This window comes from Papaver somniferum, unplaced genomic scaffold (assembly GCF_003573695.1).
Source record: "Papaver somniferum cultivar HN1 unplaced genomic scaffold, ASM357369v1 unplaced-scaffold_10, whole genome shotgun sequence".
NCBI classification, from domain to species: Eukaryota; Viridiplantae; Streptophyta; class Magnoliopsida; order Ranunculales; family Papaveraceae; genus Papaver; species Papaver somniferum.
The window spans coordinates 4,256,508-4,264,993 of record NW_020618825.1 but is presented as its reverse complement, the minus strand read 5'-3'; positions in this window follow the sequence as shown (position 1 = coordinate 4,264,993).

Here is an 8,486-nt window from a genome sequence, read left to right as displayed (position 1 = left end):
GATATGCTAAACCTTTAACCGGAAAATTTGAACCTTGTAGTATATTCTCCTGTAGATGTAAGGTCTGTGAACAAGATGCTAAGTAATAATACTTCATAGTATCGATCATAGAATAGATCCCTTAGCCACCATCTCGTATAGGTAAAGAGACAATCCTATGTTAACAATATTTTTTTTAATTTTTTTTAAATTAATTTATAATTTTTTGTTTGTTCTGTATTTTTTTTGTATATGGTTCGGCTAGGCGAAAAATAATAAATCTACTCGAACTTGAAGTTCGCCTGAGAGAAAATATATATAAAAGTTTTTTTAGATAGGAGTCGGTTAAGTGAAAATTTCTAAAACTTTTGCGAACGCACCGAACTTTCACTTTGGTTTGTAAATATTTTTATGAATATAACCGAACTCTGTTCAGTGTATTTTCAGATACGAGTTCGGTTAATTAAATAATTTCTAAAAAAAATGCGAACGGACCGAACTTAAAGTTCGGTTAGGTAGAAAATTTCTAAAACTTTTGCGAACACACCGAATTAAGACTTCGGTTTGCAAGGAAATCTTTCGTTCTAACCGACGTGTTGTTGGTGTTCTATGTTTCAGGGAGTTCGGCTAGAAAACGAGGATTTTTTTAAACTGCTCCTAACCGAACAATACCAATAACTAACATTTCAAACCTAATTTGATGATTTATAATCGATTTATTCAATCAAAAACAAATTAAAAGCAATGAGTTTGTTGGAAAATAACTCCAAATTTGCATATCGCTAAAGGGTTTGTGAGAAAAATACTTGCGAATTTGTACTTGTCGAACCAAAGTTAATTCAAAAAAAAAATCAAAAAATATTATTTAAAAAAAAATTAAAATTAAAATAAAATAAAAGCATTTTGGTCAATAACTAAAATATGTAAGGGATGGCTTCAGTTTACTTCTCAATTTACTTCTAAATAGTTTACGATCAACCTAGATGCTATCAAAGTTTGTCTTGTGTGTAATTTATATCTTTCCATTTAGCCAGGCGGGTACATTATAATTAGTCACTAATTGATAAACAAATATAAAAGCAAAAATTTAATTAAGATCGTACTAGAAAAAAATTAAATAAAATAAAAATAAAGCTATAGCTATGATCGTACTAGTCCACGCTGGCTGCTGGAATTCATATATGATTCGAAGGCCCAACCCTTTCTCCTGTGAATACTCTTTTCTTGTTTTTCTTTTCTAGGGATGATTGGGGCTTGGAGTCGAGCAATGCTGAATGTCTGACGTATCACCTCAGGTGTTTTACCCTTTATCCAGTGCACCAGTCTCTCTCCTGTCAAGTTTAACAAGTCCTCTATTTCAAGAAACACCGCAGCCGCGGCCATGTCACGTAGTATATGCGTACCTTCAAAATTCACAAACTGCGCATCCCAAATCTTTTTATCTTCATCACTAGTCTCAACCTCAGCATGTTTGTTGAGGTAGTTGATTACCATGGCCAAGATATGGCCTGTGATGTCCGTCAAATGGATAACATTAATGTGAACACACAAACCACGAAGGGATCCGAATGCTCACAATCAATCATCATCATCTAAAGAGATTTGTGATGATGATATCCTAGTGTTGATTCCTTGGCTCAAAACCTTCGGGTTTATCATAGTCTCATCTAACAACTCCATGCGAGGCGTTTGCGCACGGGATATAAGTACAAACAAAGAAAGCAAAACGTATAAGTAAAGATCCATGGGGCTAAATAAATATAAAGTGCTGAAATGTAAACAAGACCAAGGTTTACGTGGTTCAGCACTAAGGCCTACGTCCACGGGGTTTGTTGTTTTACTATATTCTTCACGGTTACACGAATAGTCGAATGACTTTTGGGTTTACATGTTTCTCTCTTCTAAATGATTAACTTACACTTGCAATCTCTCTCTCTCCTTCCCTTCCTGATTTTTCCGATCCCCCTTCCTCTTGGTGGAGACGGGGTATTTATAAGGTTAGAATGTGGGACCCATCTCTGAAGGCCGTTGGAACCTTATCTTCTTGTCTCCTTGCGTCTATCACGCAGAGGTCTGCGTTTGCCCCTTGATCCCGCAGAGGCATCCTCGCTCGTTCCACAGGTTGATCGACACGTACACTGCTCAGAGTGTTTAATGTAGGTAGTTGAGGGGTCTGCTCGTGTCAGACAAGTGTCTTCTGCCCCTGTCACGTCCGTGTCAGCTAACTTTCTCTCCACCGTTGATCTTAGCTTCTCTTTTGGGGATGAGATAAAGTAACTCCTCGGGGTTTATTTGGTGTTTCGTAGCGCATCATGTTTTGATGTTTTGGCCTGCATGCTTTCCACGTATCTTTTTATATACACGTGTCTGATAGTGAGATATGTGTGTACACAATTTTCCCCTTTTCTTCGGGCTTGAATGTCTAATGGGTTCCTTGAAGAAAAACTATCGTCGCATATTCTTCTCACTCCTAATAACTTCTCCTAGATACTTGGGCACGTCTTTTACTCGTGCATTAACTGCTTATGTAACGGGCACGTTTCCCATTCCTCCATTAATTTCCTTTTATTTCTTTCGGGTATATTAAGGAGAGAAAGAAAATTAATTTCATTCTTCCTAAACATTCTCTCAGTTTTCATTCTTTGTTTTTCAGCCCTTAAATTCTCTGTCTGTCTTCATTGAACCTGTGACCTTAAATTCTCTGTCAGTCTTCATTGAACCTGTGACCTTAAATTCTCTCCACCTTAGCATTAATCACGCCCGCTTCCACTGTTTGTTTCTTCTGCTGCTGTTTTTGCCGGTAAGTTTTTCTTTTCTTTGTTTCCACTGTTTTACGCTGTGTTGATTTGTAAATTCTCTGCTACTGTTGTTCCTTGTTTGTGATGAAGAACTTCTTTTGATGCTTGCATACTAGTTTGCCCCTGTTCTTCATCTTAAATCAAGGAGGCCACTGTTTTGCTTGTATTTGAGTTTTTGAGGGTGTGAATTTTATGGAATTTTGAGCATGTATACTAATTTTAGGGTTTCTGCGTTATCTTTTGTGTATTGCTATTGATGTGGTTTTTTGATCTTTGGTAATGTTTTTGAATGTGTGTAACTTGTTCTTGATTTTAATCTTTTCGCAGCCATGTCTGACCGTCCGCGACTTACTTATCAGACTCCTGGTTCTGGCCTATCGAGATCTCCTCCGCGTAGAGAGTCTCAAGATGATGTTCGTCGGAGTCGAGTTTCTTCTGGAGCGAAGGCCTCGTCTTCTAGGGAAGAGATTCCTCCGACAAATCCCTCTGGGTCCCGAAGAGTCTTCGATCGCGCAGCGTCTCGTCCTCGTGATGATATTAGGAGTACGCAGGCTCCGCCTCGTGCTGTTGCTTTTGATGTTCCTCCTCTATGTTCTTTAGTGCCCGAGCATCATCTGCGGTCCCCTCCAACTTTTAAAGGGAAGAATACGAAGGGTGTAGTTCCGAGGGCTGAATCTTCAAAGAATCCTCCTGTGAAGAGAAAAGCTTCCGAAGCGTTCATTAGTTCATCCGGCCCCGCCGAGGAGGATGAGGCTGCCCCCTTGATACGCAGTGTCTCGGTTAGTAAGAAAAAAGTAACCTTCAAGCATATTGATCTCGAAATATTCAAGGAAAAGCATGAGCTTCAAGCCTTCGGGGTTCGTTTCTATGCCCCTGAGGATGATATTACTTATGAGCTTATCTCAAAGTATGAGTTCGATGAATTTCATTTGTTAACGACGGTTGGAGCGTTCGAAGCTGGTCTTGTGCTTCCGTTGTACAAATCAGGTGATTCCTTCTACTATGACGTGCTCGCTAGTCGTGAAGGCTCTTCCACCAATACTCACATCCGTTCCGTATCCCAACTATCGGGGAATTATCTCCGCGCCCTGAAGGAGTGCTATCTGCGGAGTAAGGGGGAGACGTCGATGACTTGCTACGTCCCCAATCCCGCGGAGAAGGAATGGTATACTCCTGAGAATTTCAATAACTCCTTCGGTGATTACGTCAATAGTAGGAATCGCAAGCCGTGGAGTGTCAGCCTTCGGAATCTCGCTGCTCCTCGGGGCGAGATTCTTCTGTTAAATGAGGTCAGCGATGCCAAGCTGAAGTATGTTCCTGGCACGGAGGGGTCTAGTCATCGGAAACTCTTCCCAGCGCGCGAGAGGATCAAGCGTGACCATGACAACGTGTGGCACGCCACCGTTATCGAAATAGTTGGTCCGTGGGCTTACAGTTGGATTCCTGGTCCCCGCGGTTGGCGGCCTACCGAGAGTAGCAAGCCACGCGAGTCTCCTCCTGCTCGTTATGGAGATTTCTGTCCCTGGCGTTTGAACTTTGCGGGTATGAATTTTCCTTATGCCCTTGACGTCGTAGAGGGAGACGAGGAGGAAGGTTCTGGTGCTATACTTCCACCGAAGAATACCTCAACTGCTCAGGTACGCGGATTCTAGTTGCGCTTCTCCTCTTTTAGAAATTCAACTGTCGGGAAAAATAATTCTTTTTGTGGTGTTGGTTTTCAGGTGTTGAAGAAGAAAAAGATTAAGCCGAAGCAGTCTTCTACCATTGTGATGGGCGAGGCTGAGGCCCAAGAAGAAGTTACTAGTCCAGTGAACAAAGAGTTTGCTGAGGATGAGGAGATTACAGATGGGGAGGAACTAACTGGTACTTCCCCTATCAATGTCGAAGAAGAGGTCTTCGTGGGTCATGTTGGTGATGAAGGGAGGAACAAAGCCGTGGTGGCTGATGACGTTGTTATTGGGGACATTTCTGTCCCTGCTGGTGATGTCGCGGATACCCTTCCCGCCTCTCAAGAATTTTCTTTTGATCGGATGTACTCCACAGGGGAGTTCTTTGACGATGCCCTCGATTTTCCCGAGGACATCTCTTTACTTTCCCCCAATGATAATTGGGATGTTCTTGGTGGTGATGATAATGGAGACGCTACTGTTGAAGATGGTGGCGCGAAGGAGCATGCTGCGCATGTAGGCGCGGAGGAGCATGCCGACATTTGTGTTGAGGGGGCCGTGTCAGAGAAGGGGAAATCGGTCATTGATGCGCCTGCTGGTAATCTTCCACAGTCGCCGACGTCTGAGGGTGAGGACGCCATAATGGATTGGTTCAAGGAAAAGAATCTTCTATTTGTCTCTCATCCCACCCTTGTTGTTGCTGGGGAAAAGGAATCTACTGCGTATACCCGTCGCATGATGGAGATGTCTTCTAAGGCGCGGGTGTCTGAAGCCTGGGGAAAAAATTTGAGTGTTCCCGAAGCTACCCTTGTGCCGGAGCCTCCTACTTCCGTTGCAGATATGATGGCCATCGCCGACGGGTATCAATATGTCTTTCCGCAGCAGCGTGTCCTGGAGGTAAATTTTCGTACATACTTCTTCGTGACGATCGAGTGCTTCGGTGAAATAATGTTTGTCGTCTTGATGTGTAGATGATGAGGAGTGAGCATTGTAACCACGTGCTGTATCAGTTCTTCAAAGCGAAATCTCTGAAGCTCGAGGCTAAGCTTCGTCACAGAGAAAAGGAATTATCTGCGGCTGAGGTGGAAATAGAAGAGCTGAAGAAAAGCCTAAAGGAGAAAGAGAAGATGGGTGAAGCAGAGGCTGGTCTTCGTTCCGAGCTTGTTGTTGTTCGCGCTGAGTTAGAGCAAACTCGCAGCCAAATTTCAACTTTCACAGGTTTGGTTCTTTTTCCCTCGCAGTATGTCGTCATTCCTCTATTTCTTAGTTGTTCTGTCTGAGTCTCCCCACCCTATCTCCAGTGGGTGGCGTCCCCGAGCTGATATGGCTTCGAAACGAAAGAGCTCGGCAAAAATCTCGTATTAGAGATCTTGTTGAGAAAATTAAGAATGAAGCCAAGAAATGGGATGCTCGGGCTGAGGTATGGCGCGCGAGGCATGTTCAGATGGTCGACATGCAAAATATGTACAACCATGATCGTGCTTTATTTAATGGCACACTGCTGTGGACACGTGATAGTCTGCGGGAAGCCCGTGAGCGTACTTCCTTGCTGGAGTCTAGGATTCAGCTGCTGGAAGAAGAATTACAGAAGGCTCGATCCATTCCTCTTTCAGGGGTTAAGGATAGTATGCTCTGTCTTGTCAGAGAAAGAGATGATGCCCGTGCCGAAGTCTGCGCTCTCAGCAATGCTCTTGCCGCGTCCCGTGCCGACGTAGCTCGTCAGGCTGAGTCTGAGAGGAATCTTGAAGTGTGTATGTACAGACTTAGCAAAGGGGTCTCAGAGATAAATAAAGAGGTCGACCACCTTCGTCACATGGACTCGATGAAGCAGGTAGAATTAGATGCCTGTCAATTTACTCTCACCAACCTTCAACTAGACTATATGAAATTATCCGCGGAATATGACCATCTTGATGAAGCACGAGATGCGGTTGTTAATGAGTATGAAGAGGCTTCGGCTTGTGTCGAAGGTATAATCCTATTTCATCGAGTGTGACCGTGTTTTTTCCGCGCTAACTCCGTGGTGTTGTCTTTTTAAGAGATCGAGGGACACCTTCGCGTCACAAATGAAAAACTTGAAAAGGCTCAATCTTCCTTAACGCAGCAGGAAGAACAGACCAATCATTTCAAGAATTTAGCGGCAACCCGCGAGGAGGCCGTTGGTGCTGCTTCTAGAGAAGTGAATCGGCTATCTTCGTTATTATCCCAAGCCCAACAGCGGACAACAGTTATTAAGCACAAGGCTCGTTGTCAATTCGCTGAGGAGACGAACAAGATGCTGGAGAGGATAGAACTTGGCCTAAAGAACGATCATGGTCTCGTGAAGAACTATCCTCGTCGTTCAGTTCCTTCTTCCTTGCCTGGCTCCTCGGGACCCTCTTCTGGTGGGAGCGTCCCTTCAAGTCTTCGGGATAATCCTGCCGATGGGGCAGCAATCTAGGCAGAGACCGCAGCATTTTGTAGAGACCGCGGCATCATTATCCTTCCCTTTTTGTAATCATGTAACAAGAATATTTTTTGCTAATATCCTGTAAAAGGAATATTTTTTGATGTGTATCCTTGAATTGTCTTTTCACTTTTTGTAATCATCCTTTATGAAATGGATCCTTTTCTTGATATACCTGCAATGTTGGTTTGTTTTTATTTTAAGCATTTGTGAAAAAACAAAACAAAAGTTTTTAAGTGTTTGGGTGCGATACTGAAGGAAGGTACCTTCGTCATCGTCTTGAGACCTGTCACCCCGCTGGCGAATCCTGGGCCAGAGGATTCCCAGACGGTGGGGGCCGGGGCAACGTTCTAGGATATGGGATTAAAATATTTACACACCCATTCCGTCGACCCGTTGCCTTAAGATTGGTTGGGTATCTCTTTCTGCTGGGTGCCTTACACTTATGGAAACTGATGGGGGAGCCCTGAGAGATTGTAGATTAACTACTTTCCCCAATATTGTCGATAGAATCCGCTGACTTGATAATTTGAAAGCTTGTTTGATTGATAGGTTGAGGCCTGCAATTCCTCTTCCAGAGATAGAAGCATGTGGAGCGGTCAGGCTCCCTTCTTCTTCTGGTGCACTCCCAGCAGATTCAAGTCTGCGTTGCTCCTATGGGAAGTATGCTTTGAGCCACTTAGCATTCCAAGGATGCCGAAGGACCTCGCCTTTTAGATTACGAAGGTAGTAGGAACTGTTACCCGCAACGTCGTGTATTATAAAAGGTCCTCCCCGCGTAGGTGCTAATTTTCCCCATTTCTTTTCTTGCTGATACCGTGGGATTGTTCTCAACACATACTGCCCCTCTACAAAATTCCGAAGCTTTACCTTTTTGTTGTACTCCCTTGCTAGTCTTCGTTGATAATTTTCCATCTTTTGTAATGCTACTTCCCTTCTTCCTTCCAAGTCGTCCAACCTTTCTAACATCATATCTGTTGTGAGGTTTTTCTCCCAAGCTTCGGTCTTCGTGGTTGGCATGAGGATTTCCGTAGGTATGACTGCTTCAGCTCCATAAGTTAGAAGAAACGGGGATTTCCCGGTGGCGGATCTTCGTGTTGTCATGTATGCCCATAACACATTGTGCAGTTGTTCGCACCATCTTCCCTTATGCTCGTCTAATTGTTTTTTGAGTATAAGGGCGAGGGTCTTGTTGGTAGCTTCCGCTTGTCCGTTGCTTTGAGGGTATATGGGGGTGGACTTGTTCTTTCTTATTTTGAAAGTATCGAAGAGCATGTCTATATTTTTCCCCTGTAATTGCTTGCCATTATCAGATACAATTTCAGCGGGTATACCAAATCTGCAAATGATGTTCTGGAATATGAAAGTAAACACATCCGCGTCTCTGATCCTGGCCAAGGCCTTAGCCTCCACCCATTTACTGAAGTAGTCCATGGCTACTATCAAAAATCGTCTTTTCCCTGATCCTTCGATGAAAGGCTCGACGATGTCTACGCCCCATTTTGCAAATGGCCACGGGCTATCGACGGAGTTTAACATTGTCGCCGGCGCGTGGATCTTTTTTGCGAAGCGCTGACATTCTTCACATCGTCGGGA